Source organism: Aedes albopictus, chromosome 1 (genome assembly GCF_035046485.1).
Source record: "Aedes albopictus strain Foshan chromosome 1, AalbF5, whole genome shotgun sequence".
NCBI lineage: Eukaryota > Metazoa > Arthropoda > Insecta > Diptera > Culicidae > Aedes > Aedes albopictus.
The window spans coordinates 248206824-248220829 of NC_085136.1; the positions used below are offsets into that span (position 1 = coordinate 248206824).

The 14006-nt window shown below is 41.6% G+C and overlaps 1 protein-coding gene and 1 long non-coding RNA gene across 4 annotated transcripts in view; one reads left to right on the plus strand and one right to left on the minus strand.

The window, feature by feature from the left end:
- The window catches only part of LOC109400410 (protein bunched, class 2/F/G isoform), an 864004-nt gene that overhangs the window by 243878 nt on the left and 606120 nt on the right, over positions 1-14006 (plus strand). The gene's annotated exons all lie outside the window — the stretch shown is intronic.
- The window catches only part of LOC134285558 (uncharacterized), a 206747-nt gene that overhangs the window by 125519 nt on the left and 67222 nt on the right, over positions 1-14006 (minus strand). Inside the window, exon 2 of one of the 2 annotated variants that reach the window (XR_009996471.1) lies at positions 12568-13191. This is a non-coding gene — a long non-coding RNA (uncharacterized LOC134285558). Of the gene's footprint in view, positions 1-12247; positions 13192-14006 lie in introns of those variants that run through there. The other variant, XR_009996470.1, reaches the window with a different exon arrangement.

Genomic DNA, 14006 nt, shown 5'->3' on the forward strand with positions numbered 1-14006 from the left:
ACCCCCCAAACGGAAGAAGCTGTGCGCTGCAGTGCAGGCTCCCTACGCCGAAAAAATAAACCGGGCGCAAAAAAGCTCCTTGCACATGGTGCAAGGTGCGATGGGATGAGCAGTCGATTGGGCCAAGAAGGAGGCAAGATGTTGTTATATCCTTCCTTGCTTGTGCCAGGCTCTTCTGAGAGGCGAATGTTCCTCTGTTCGTTATACAACATAAATTGATCGTTTCCGGCGGGGACGGGTTTCGTGTGGGATGAGTAGTGGGATGTGCAATCACCCAGATGCAGTTCAGGGGCTACGAAGACGTGGTTTGAGGCGCGAACACCACCATTATAGCAGCAGCTACGAAAAACTGTGCAAATGGAATAAGAATTTCGTGTGCACAAACTGACACAAGCGCACCGAGCGCGGAAGCTTATTATATTTTCTGGCGTTTATATAAGCGAATTCGTCCTGGTGTGTGCGGGAGGAATTGGTGAGAATGGCAAATAGGGAAGCTCCAGTTTCCAGGGGGAACTATTTTTTTTGCGTTGCTCCAAAAGAAACGGAACTTTTCAGCGCCAAACAGCGAAAGGCGATTATCAGAGGCGTGTGTAGATGAGGGGCAACTTTGATGGATAACATGCTTTAATTAACCTCCATATTTTCAGACGAATCCTACCATCGTCCAACAGTAACACAGGACAAACCATAATCTGTATCAACGAGATTTTTAGCCCTAGGAAAACTTTCAGGAGTTTCCCCAGAAATTCCTCGATAGATTATTATAGAAATCCGCACGAGAATTCTTCCGGAAAATCATCCACGGATTCCTTCAGAAATGCTTTCAGCGATTCTGTCTGGAAATCGAATGATCAGGATTGGTCAAGAAATTTCTCAATGAATTTCTTTAGCGAATCATCCACGTGCTCCTTCAGGAACTTTTCCAGGGATTCTGCTAGAGATTTTACTAAAAATTCCTTAACAAAATTCTTCATGAGATTCCTTTATAAATGTGTGCATGGATTCATTCAGAAATTACTCCAGGAGTTCGGACTTATGATCTGATTCTTTCGAAAACTTCTTCCCCAAAAATTCTTTTAGGTAGATTTCCATAGGTGCCTTCTGAAACTCCGAAGAGACTACTTTAAATAATTTTCTAGGGATTCGTTGAGAAAATCCTTCGAAAATGTCTTTAGGGATTCATTCAGAATTTTCTACAGGGATTCCTTCAAAAATTTGTACAGATATTCCTTCAGAAAGTACACCAGAGATTTGTTCAGAAACTGCTATATGGATACCTTTGCAAATTCCCAGAAGATTTCAGGATTTTTTTTCAGGGATGCATCCAGAAATTCCAGCAAAAATTCATATGTACAGAGATCTCGCCAGGATTTCCTACAGATATTACTCAAGAAGTTTATCCGGCATTTCCTCTAATGATAACTCTATGAATTTCTCCACAGTTTCTTCAAGGAATTTGTTCAGGTTCTCCTCTTTATAGCTCTACGTCCCCACTGGTGATTGGCCTGCCTCGATTCAACTTAGTGTTCTTTGAGAACTTCCACAGTTATTAATTGAAGGGCTTCTTTTGCCTGCAATTGCATGAATTTGTATAGTGTGAGGCAAGCACAATGTTACACAATGCCCAGGGAGTCGAGAATTTTTTTCCGACCGTACAGGAATCGAACCCGCCGTCTTTGGATTGGCGATCCATAGCCTTTACCACTAGGCTAACAGTTCAGATTATTTCTTCGGAATTTCTACAGGAATTCCTTCAGAAATGCGTCCACAGATTGATCCAAAATCCTCAAAGAATTTTAAACGCCGATATCTTTAGAAAAAAATCACAAAAATCCTCATTATACTTTTATTGGAATCCCAACAAGAGTTTACCAAAAAGTTTCTCCAGGAAACTATTCGGAAATTCCTCCTAGGATTCCTCCAAGATTATCCCTGGGATTTCCTCTGAGAATATTTTTCTAAAGATTCATTCATGAGTACTTCCTGAGATTTCTAGTATGATTCCTCGGATGTTCCTACAGGAATTGCATCAGAAATTCCTGGTCGGAATGCTTCTAAAATTTCTTCAAAATATCTTCACAGACTTTTTCAGATATTTATAGATTTCATCAGGAACACCAGCAAAGGAATTCTTCAAAGTTCTTCCATGGAGTTTTTTTTTATTCCTCTAAACTTTTCTCTGAAACTTTAGAGTGATTACTCCGCAAAATCTTCCAAGTTTCCTTTAAAAATTCCTTGCCAATTTCCTTCAGTGATTCCTGCAGAAAGTCCGTTGAGAATCATATTTTGAAATTGATCCTACGGTTCCATCAGAAATATCTCCTGGGATTTCTTTAGAGATTCCTATAGAAAATGCTTCAGATATTTCTCCCGGGATTTTTTATCAGAAGCTCTTCCAGAAATTGCATAAAAACTTCAAGATTTCTTGAAAGAACCCCTGAAAAAATTTCTAAAGACATCCCTGGAGAATTGTCTGAAGCAATTCCTTAAAAAAATATTCTTAAAAATTTTCTGAAAAAACCTGAAACATTTTGTAAAAAATCATCTAACGGATTCCTGAATCAACATATGAGAGAGCCCAATACAAAAGTATTATACAAAAATCCATTGGGGTAGATAAAAGTTATGCAGAAACAAAAAATCCTGGATGAATTATTTCAGAACCACTAACGAATTTTTTTCTAAAAACATTTTTTAAGGAATCTTTTACAAATTTATTTATTTTTTTTTTAATGTCAAGGAATAGAATCTGTTTTTTTTATTCCTTGTTGGGTATATAAGTCACTGGTGGAATATATGAAGGAACTTCTGGAGAAACCCGTGGAGGTATTTCCACAAAGAAAAACCCTTGAGAGTTTTCAAGAGGAATCTTTAAAAAAGCTTCTGAAAGAATCCTCAAATATATGGAATTATACATGAAAAAATCATTCTGGATAAATTCCAACAATAAACTCTGAAAGAATCTCCGAACCACTGTGAAAAATTTGCACCTTTTAAAGAAATCTTTGGAGGAATTCCAGGGAAAAAATCCTTAACGAATTTCATGAGAAGTTGTTAGAAGAACACCTTAAGAAATGCCACAAAAAAAAAACTCCTGGAGGAATTCTTTCTGATAATTCTGAAAAAGTACATGGGAAGAAAAAAATCTAAAATAGTTCATGGAGAAATATTCAGATGAATCCTTGCTGAACTGGTACCGAAAAGGAATTACCACAAGAATGGCCCTTCCGTGATAATAACCCATTATAAATTTCCAATAATAATTCTTAATAAGGCGCAATACTGACGTAATTTCCAAGGGACCGAACCAGTACTTATAGGGGGCATTCAATTTTGGAAACTTTGAGTAACTCGCTCAGATTTTGCCATGGCAGTACTGTTCCCAGGAGCGTACCATGAGTGTTCCGGAAGTATTCCAGGGGGTTTAATGGGATTTCATGGCCATTGTAGGGGGCTAAGGGGTCCCAGGAGCGTGTCAAGCTGTTCCATGGCGTTCCAGAGTTATTCTATAGATGTACCCAGGGGGTTTTTGGAGAGTTACAGAAGGTTTTCAATAGTTTTCAAAAGATTAAAGGCGTTCCAGAGGGTGTCCGGCCATTTGGACGAATGGGTCGTTTGCCGAATGCCGTTTGGCCGAATTATGATCATAAGAATTAAGAGGAAGTTTTTAACATTGTAACTGAAAATATGATCATCAGAAATATTTCCTTCTTTGAATCATAGGCTATTCTTTCTAGTTTTGTCATTCAGGGATTAGTTGGCATTGAAACTGACAATATTTTATCAAAGATTTTTCCTTCTTTCCATCCTTCTTTCTTTCCTCTTTCCTTCTTTTTCATAAGCTGTTCTTTCTCGTTACACTTATACGGAAAACAGTGGCGTGGTCTCTGTGAATGAATAAGTGCATCATTTAGTTTTCTGCCAAACGGCATTCGGTCAAACAGCATTCGGCCAAATGACCCGGAACCGTTCCAAAGCGTTCCAGGAATTTTCAAGCGGATTCAGTGGTGTTCCACAAGTATTCTTGGGCATTTTAGGGGTTGAAGGGTTTCCAGGGGCCTACCAGGAATGTTCCAGGAGGTTTCAAGGAGTTTCAGGGCCGTTTTACGGAGTTAAGGGGGTCCCAGGATCGTTTCAAGAGAAAAGTTATTGAGATTCTTGCAGGAATTATTCTAGATACTTTTAAAGGCAATTTTGCTGGAAATCTCCCAGAGTTTTCCTTTTTTCCTTTTCAGAAGTTCCTCATGAGTTCATCTCTCGTTTCTCTCGTTTGTCGGGTGAAGATCACTGCGTCCAGATTTTAGAGCTATTGTGATATACCCTTTTGCTGTGAGGTACGCAAGTTATCTCAGTAACATATTTGTCACTGAGATACCTAGGTATCGACTGAACTCAAGACCATCTATTATTGATGAATAGAGATCCTGAGTTACAGTATGTGACTCCCCCATTCTGGCGAGACTAGCTTTATAAAGCCAACCACGTCCTTGGGAGATAAGATCCATATATCAGCAGGCCCTAAAAAGGGCTTGCTGAGAACTTTGAATCTACGTTGAGTGAGTGCCCTGCAATAGCAGAGGATGTGAGTTACTGTCGTTACTGTTCGTACGTTAGAACAAATCACGTAGATTTGATAGAAAGTAATATTCTTTGAAAGTTTCACAAGAAATAACACTATTCGACAAAAAAAAGACCACTAGTAGGGAATGAAAGTGCATGAAAAATGTAGAAAAATACCGTTTTCAAATCATTTTTTCTAACCAAGTATGAATTTTATTCATTTCAAAAGATCCGACTCGAATTTTAGAATAGTTCACCTACGAAACGAGCCGTTTGACATCCTTCCGGCTTCATCGCAAGACATGGGACCAGTGCTGTTTCCTTGTTTACATTCTGGCTTGCATCAAATGGCGTAGAAATGGCATTGCAATTGACTATTCCAAATCGTTCCAGAAGCTGCTCGATGTCCTTCTCCTGGTTCAGGAGGATCCTCTTGCCAGCCTACATGACAAGCATCCGCGTAGCCTAGATTCTTCATTTGGAATCTCGCCATTACTGGTTCCGGGTCATTTGGCCGAATACCATTTGGCTGAATGCAGTTTGGCCGAAAATGAATGATGAACTTAAGTGAACATATCACTGTTCTCCGCATCAGAATAACTCGAAAGAACAGCCTATGATTCGAAGAAGGAAAATCTTTGATAAAACATTGACAAGGAATGTCATAACTTCGTCGAGCTGATGGATCTCCAGCCCTAATCTCGCTGCTACTGCCATAAGATAATGAACCGTGGAGTATCAAACTACTTATGAATAGGAAACCTATTCCGAACTCCGAAAATCATTGAACTTAGGTGAGATGCGGCACTTCCTGTCACACATTGGAGGTCCTCTTGTTGTGAAGGGAGCGTAATTTCTGATGGATCTGACAGCACTTCGCCGACAGTTTCATTCGCTGGCAGACCCGTGCACAGTAAAGGCGTCAAGGGATGGGTTTTTCCTCATATAGGCAAAAGGCGGAGAGGTTCCTAGTGTATAGAGCATCGTCAATGGGAGGAGTTTAACGCCCGAAACCCGTTTCTTGTGCACGGGTTTGTTCGTTGGTATTGGTTCTGGTACGGTAGTATAATTCTCTGCCTTATTTGGACTCCGGGTCGATGTCCCCGAAATTGTAGCATCTTTGGTTCGGGAGCTTCTCTCAGGATTGCTTTTTCGCGACACATGTAGGACGACGTGCCGGAATTGAATTGTTGGCCGCCTCTGCGGTGTCCTCTTGGTTCCATCTTACTCTCTCGCTGGCGCTTTTAGGCGTAATGACCCGGCTGGTTATACCAGAAATACTTCACGTGGCTCTTGTTCGGTCTCGCTGACTTTGGCTTCGCTCCAGGTTGACCATAGAGCTATTTTGGGGCCATAGAACGTCTTTCCAGACTCGTCAGGCTTCTTCACGTCCTGCAGAATCTTCGCACATATCGTATCCGCTCACGTCTGGATCCCGTACGCTTTCAGGCCCATGATCATAGGCACGTATGCTTCGGCAAGCCCATTAGTTGAATTCTGGAATTGCTCACCTCAAAGCCAATCTACTTCAATTTGTGCCTGGTGCAGATAAGCTGGTTGACGTAATCTTCCACAGTAGCACAATTCACTAACTTTACTCCGGCCAGTTGCCGAAGTAGTCCGGACTCCCGGATGTATCCGCTGTCATGGAATGCAACCTTCAAACTTTAACATGCTTCCATGGCCGTTGCAGCGTTCTGAACAAGACTGTAGATCGTTGCTCAAGCAAATGGTTGGAAGCGCAAGCTCCGAAAGCTCTTCCGCTGGGCTTTCCGTCTTGAAGGCCGCCCACATACCTTCTCGGATCATCACCATTTTGATTGTGAAGATCCAAGAACTGGAGTTTTCCTACCCTCGTAACCGCTTTACCAACAGCAACGATTTGCTTCTTCCCGCTGGTTGGATTCTTAGTGATCCTCTAACGAAATCCGCTAGCTGGCTTCCGGTTCCTGCTGTTCCAGCCGGCCTTCGACGCCTGGAATTGCTACTGAACTTCTGCCGTTCATTCTTGGCGTTGGAGTTCTCCGAAATGACACTCAATTCTTTGAATTTTCAAAATATTCACAATTTCTTCGGTTTTTCATGTCGGCGAAATAATTTTCTTCAAGTTTACTATTTATGGTCCGCTGACCCATAACCTGAAGAAAAACACGTGTGGTTGCAACGGAACGATAAACTAGAATGATTTATTAATACTGTATAATAAAAAGGTTACTATTATGACAATGACACATATTGCCCATTTTACTGGCATTTTACCAGATTTGCTGGTATGTCTGAAACATACTGGAAAATCTTGTAACTAGAATGCACGGAATGTTGCTAATTGAGATATGAAATTTGTGAAAAATAAAACGCGTTCTATTATGTACCAACATTGATCAATCAACTTTTCAGCGCAAACCGTCATTTAATTCTTCGGATTTGAACTCTTGAAAATTCATGCCGAGGCTTCGTTATATCGTCACTTAAAACGTTGCCGATAACTTTATTTGTGAATTAGCTGACGCTCACCTTGCTGATGTAGTGCACGGTCAGCGTGCCTGTCGCAGTCATAATGACCCCAATGCACGACTAGGGTTAAGCGATACAAAAACCCTTTGAAACGTCCTGAAACCGCTTTAAACGCCTCTGGACCGATGAAACGCTTCCGAAACACCTCTGAACACCACGATTCTGAAAACTCTTGGAACGCTTTCGAAACTTTTTCAACCGCCCTGAAACTTTTAGAACATTTCTGAAACTTCCCTGAAAGCTCCTGAACTCCTGAAACTCCCCAAAACGTTACTATTTTTTTTCTTCTAACAGACCTTTGGCTCAGACAAGATAAAAATCACTAAAATGTCTTAAAACGTCCTGAACCTTCTGAAATGTCTTAGAACCTCAAAACGCATCAGACACCGCTCTGGGACCTCCTGAGATCCCTTTGAAGCCCCCAAAACGCTTCTGAAAACTTTAGAACGCTCTCGAAATCCCTCATCATTACCTGAAACTTCATTAAAAATCCTTCAAGCAAACCCTCATAAACTCGCCTCAAAACACTCATAAAAGCCCCCTGAAACGCTTCCGAAACACCTTGAGATTATAATGTGCATCGGTGAGCTGTCATAGGAATCATTATTTTTTTACTGATAAAAAGGGCAATTCTGTAGCCACTGTACTTTTTCATGCAAATATTCGCTTTGATGGCACCATTAAATGTCGAGCAACATTTTTAAAATAACTGCCGATGCTGATGATGGCCTTAAAACCCCTTTTTAAACCTTACTGAAACTCTTTAAAATGTTCTGAAATTTTCCCGAACGTCCTCTGAAAGCCTCGCGACGCTTCTGAATTATCCCTGCAAACCTTAGAAACATTCTTATTTCCATAAAAGCTACCAAAGTCCCTTGAATGGCCTGAAAAGAGCCCTTTGCGCCCCTGAAATGCTTTTGAAACATCCCTGAAATCTATTAAAACGCGCCTGAATCCATCCGGGGACGCCACTGAAACTAATCCGACATTCCTCCTTAACCCCCTAGTAGCCCCCTGGATATCCACTGAAACGCTCCCAAACAATCTTGTCAGCACATACAAGCGATTGCACCCATTCGACTCTTTCGAGTTTGTTGTGTTGTCTAGTGAGCAGCGTGTGCGGTGCGTAAAGAATGTCGAGTCACGCCCTATCCATGTCGAAGATTCCTTCAGAGATTGCTGTGGTGATTTCTCCAAAATCATTACTGAAGCTTCCTGCAGGAGTTTATCCAAGTAATTGCTTCTCCCAAAATTTCTTTAAAGAATTTTACAAGAATTTTACAAGAATTCCTCCATTGCCTTGGAAATGCTTCCGCAGATTTTTCTAGATTACTCAAGAGATTCAAACAGGTATACCTGAAGAACATTGCTCTAGATATACTTCAGAGATTTCATCATGAACTCTTCTTTTTGGATTTATTCAGTATTTCTTCAGAAGTTATACTTCATACGATTAATGCAGAACTAACAAAACTAACATTTTCCCCTTCATGCTGAAGGTTCGTCCTGGAAGCTTGTGGCTCCGCGTGGAAATACAGATTTCTACGAATGATTAGGGGTGATACACAAATTATGTCACGCAAAAATCGACCATTTTCAAACACCCCCACCCCCCTCCCTCCTATGTCACACTTTTTGTATGAGACTTCAAAACGACTGTACTTATGAGTCGTCACGTTATTCAAAACCCCCCTCTCCCCTAGAAGCATAACGTAATTTGAGCATGGCCCCTTATTTGGAAAACACGTTGTATTCAGAAACAAAAAAAAAACTGGATAACTAGGCAACAGGAACAAATAGAGGACCCCAACATCAAGCTCATGTTTTATGAAAACGGTCAGTTTCATTTAAAGTTTATGTCAAAGTTTGTCGGGATGCGTCACAGAATTTTTCACGATTTAATCAGGACTTTCTCCCAAGGTTTTTATTTGAAATGACACTACACCGTCTTCAGCCAAAGGCAACAACACACTGAACACCCAGTGGCCCAATGGAGAATTTTCCGTTCGACGAAAAGTTTTCCCCGACTGGAGCGGGAATCGAACCCGCACTCCGAGGCTTACGAAACGCCTAGACGACTGACGCCGCTAACCGCACGGCCACGAAGCCCACACGTTGTTGTTCAATTCAGAGTTATTGTTAATGCTCCTCATGCAGTTCTTTTCACGATTTCTTGCAAAAGTTTTTCCAAGCTTTCCTCGTAATTGTTTCCGAGGTTTTTTTTGCTGAAATCATCCAAAGATTTCGTTTCGAGGTTTTCCAAGTATTAGCACTAGTCTTTTTTTTGGAATTCCTACCAAAGTTTGTATAAGAATTCCTATGGGCGTTCCTTTTCCTTTACTTCCGGAGTTCTAACTGTGATTGTCCTGGAGTTTGTTTGTTTTAATGCCTGCTGGAATAGCCTACGGAATTCATTCTAAGAAGTTCCCGAATATTTTTATGTAAAGAATCTCTGGAATTCCACAGGAATTCCCTTCGTGGTTTCCCCACAAACTTTTTCCAGAACTCCAACAAGAGTTTCTACTGGAATACCCAAGGGCTTTCTAATAAGAGTCTTCTGGGAAATTGAAATTATTTAGGGTTCTTCCAAAAGTTTGCTCTGGATCTCTTCCATGCATTTCTTCTGACATTCCTAAACAGTTTCCATCTGGGGTTCCCCCAGTAAGTCTTCCCGGGATTCTTCCAGAGATTCCTTGCAGAAAATCTTAATGTATTCTTTCAAAATTTTCTCCTGAGATATATTCAAGTATTTCCTTACGAGTTCTTTCCATTATTCTTTACGGGATTTCTCAAGTTATTTCTGTTTAAGCTACACCAGGACTTTTCTGGATTTCTCTCAGATGTTCCTGAGATGGAAATCTTCCTATGCTTACTACGAAATTCCTCCAGGAGTTGTTTATGACGCTCATACAGGGGTTACTTGAGGAATTCCTCCAACAATTTTTATGAAATTCCTACATCAAATTTGTGAGAAACCTGGAAGAATTCCCGAAAAAAATCCTAGAGACATTTCGAAAGGAATCCAGGATCTTTTGGACAACCACGTAAGGAATTCCTGAAGAAATCCCACATATAACTGCTAGAGCGATACCACCAGCAAGTCTAAGATCAGTATACATTTTCACTCATGCGAACCCCGAATTTTTGAACTCAATCAAACTACCCATTGAATTCGTGTTATGCAACGTACACGTACACGGAACACCACTAAAAGCAGAAACCAGAAAGCTGACAAAATTCTTTTAAGTCCGAATCGTGAATTACAAGGTCACGAAACGTCGAAGACTTGGGAACATTTACCTTAGTAACCGTAGCATGCAGTGTCCTCAGGAGCTGCTTCTGGGAGTCTTCCTGAATTCCCCTTGAAATATCTTCAGCGATTCTGTCAGAAATTATTCCTGGGACTCCTTTCGCGTTTTTTCAGCAATTTCTTCCAAGATTCATCAGGTAGCTTTTTATGAGATTCCGTTTGTTGTTCCCTCCGGAATTCTACCAAGAGTTCTCTTAAGATACCTAAAGAGGTTTCATCTGGGATTCCTCCAGGAGTTATTTCTGAGATTTCTCTTGAAAATTCTTCCTGAATTTCTGAGATGCCCTTAGGAATTTGTTGAAATATTTTTCCAAGAATTCATCCTGGGATTCCTTGAGAGGATTTTTTGGTATTCTGAATGCTAGCCTTTTGGGTAAATCAAAACGGGAAAAGTGAAACTAGCTGAGAAAGCAGCAGCATTTCGGAATCAATATATTCTAGTCGTACTCATCCAGCATTTTTCTGGAATTATTCCAGGAGTTTCTTCAGCAATTATATCTGAGATTCATTCAGAAATTCGTTCCGGGAATTCCTTCAAAAATTCGTTTCGAGATTCCCACAGAAATTGCTTCGGAGATTCTTTCAGGAATTCTTGCGGGGATTCCACTAAGAGTACAGGTGCACCTCTTGGAATTCCTTCTTGTAAAACAACTCGTGAAGAAGTTCTAAAAAGAACTTCTGAAGGAATCACAGTAAACTTTCTTTATGGATTCTCAGAAGAAGGAATCCTCAAAAGAGAGGAGTCCCAGAAGAAACTACTCAGGGAGTCCCAGAAGGAATTTCTAGAAGAATGACAGAAGGAATTCATCGAAGAATCCAAGATCAATCTAAGAAAAAGAAAATCTCCTGTAGAAACCTCGAAAAGTGAAATACTCAAATGGAGCAGCCCCGAGAGGAACACTGTGAGGAGTCATTTAAGAAACTTCTTATTAAATCCCTGAAGATATTTTACGAATATACTCAGAAAGAACTCCTTTAGGAATCTTCTAAATAAGTCTTGGAAGTTTTCCAAAACTCCTGGAGGAATCTCAGGAGGAATCTCTGAAGGAATCCGGTGAGAAGTTCTAGGAGGAATTGCAGAAAGAACTCTTGGAGAAATTGCAGAAGGAGCCCCTTTAGAAATCTTTAAGGACTCCTTTCATTCCTGGAAGAATCACAGAAAGAACTTTTAGAGGAACCCAGAACAAACTTCAGGAAAAATCTTAGGAGACTCCTTAGGATACCTAGAAGGAACTCGTGTGGGAATCTCGTAACGAATTTCGGAAGAAATCCCAGTAGGAGTTCTTGGATGAATCCCGGAAGGAGTTTCTGGAGGAATCCCAGATGGAACTTCATAAGAAATTTCAGAAGAAACTTCTGGAAGAATCCCAATGGACATCTTTGTACGGCTTCCAATGGTAAACCTTCCAAAATTTGCTATAGCCAGCAATGAATGTCCATGGAGAACTACTGAACTTCTTCTGAAGCCTATCAATGGTAACTCGCGAAATTTTAGCAACTACTCCAAGCGTCACCTTCAAACGCCAATGGTTTGGAACGTTCCGAGTCCAGCAAGCGGCCGACCGGCTGGCTGCAGCACGAAGGAGTACACCGGGAAGTGAGTTTTCTTCCAACTATTTCCATAAAACCGAATCGAAAATTCACTTGTTGCTCACCACTACACAGCTGAGAGCAGCTGAAAAACAGAGGAGCCGGAAGAAGACGCCGTCGAAGGCGATGGCGACGGTAGACTGGATTGAAGAGTCGCAGCAGCCCGTGCCGTCTCTACTGTCGTCGTCGTCGTCGTCAAGCAAAAGGGAGCCACTACCACAGCTTGTTTTGGATGAAAAGTTTTAAGCCACCCTTTTCCGTTTGGTTCGGGATGACGACGCGGCGGTGGGGGGTTGGGGCTTCTCCCCGGAATAGTAGTATACAAAGGATTTCGCTTCACTGAGCTGCCGCATAGCCGAACGCTCCGAACTTGTTGAAACGAATGCGAGGCTAGCCGCCGTCGACGACGACGACGACGTCGGAGTGAGAGTGCTCTCGATGTCATTTAATCAATTATTTTTTGCTTCCTTTCCCCACATTTTTATGTGCAGTTTTTCTTTCTTAAAAACGCTTCTTCTATGTGGGAATGTTGGTACCTAAAAATTGTATACAGCGTTCGAAGAAACAAAAAAAAAAACAGTGGAAAAACTTACCAACTATGTGCACCATATTTTTCGTCCACTTGGCCAGCTCCCGCCGGATGTAGCGCCGTTCCTGGACGCACCGGGCGTACGAGCAGTCCGCCATGCCGCCGTCCGGGAATGCCGTCACGCGGCGGCCGTCGTCGAAATTCCGCGCCGCGGCTTACTGCGATAGCCGCCCCGGATTGCTTTGGCACTGCTGCCGCACTGCTGTGCAGAGCACACACTTGTTGCTTCACTTGCACCTTCACTTCACCGCTCACTTCACACTGACACTCTCGCACTCACCAGCAACCGGGTCTCCCCGGTTGTCGTCGTCGACGTCGGTAACTATGCACGCTGGAAGTTTTCCTCTTCTTCCGTTGGAGTTGTTGTCGGTTTTGCTTCTTTTGCTTCTATTGTTGTTGCTGTTGTTATCGTTTCAGGGTAGTGCAACAAGTGATTCGTCGCAAACTTTTCGCTGCTTCGGTCGTCGTTGTTGTTGCATTTGTTGAGGAAAAGTCTGGACGCGTTGTCGCTGCTGTATTCGTCGTCGTCGTCTGTTGACGTTGTTGTTGTTGTTGTTGCTGTTCACGGGAATGTTTTGGCACCAGGACGTCTCAGGAACGACCAGCCGGAGCCATGTTCACTCGTGCACTGTGGAATAAGATTGAAAAGGAGAAGATGGAGATGGTTGCAGTTATAAATTTGGTGCGGAATGGGGCGGATGGTATGTATTTATGATCACCGACGATGATGTGTTGTAGTTTGGACGGTGGTGAAGCAGCCGAAATGTGGTTAGTCATTCGACAATGTGGCGGTATATTTATAAGGTTAAGGTTGAAGAATTCGTCATTGACATAATCGTCATCATTGAAAATTCGAAAGCAGTTTTCTCGTTCAGAATTGAAATTTTCGCAGTGAAAATGTATTCACTGTGTTGTGAGTGAGAAATGGACTGCTGTGAATACATTTTTAATGCAAACATTCAAGTTTTGAACGAAAAAACTGCTTTCGAACTTTCAATAATGACGATTATGTCAATGACAAATCCTTCAACCTTAAGGAAAGTTATGGCTTGTTGAGACGAAAGAAATGATATTCATAGATTATAGAAGCTTATTACCGATTTCAAAATGGGCAGACGGTGCAAACAATCAAAGGATTTTCTTTGATTATGATAGCTTTTTCGTAGTATCGCTTATTATTACAGGTTTTATATAAAGTTTAATCGTTTTTCGACAGTTTGTGGTTTGCAAAATTTTCCTCCCCAAGTGCACATAAAATAACGTTTAACACAATAATTCCATTTATTTAGTTAACATCAAATTCATGATAATACTGAATCAACAATTTGCCGCCATAATACTCGATTTGCAGCTGCAGCTCTCCAACGTCGGTCACGCCCAACACTCGCCAGATCACGCTCCACCTGGTCCGCCCATCGTGCTCTCTGCGCTCCACGCCTTCTT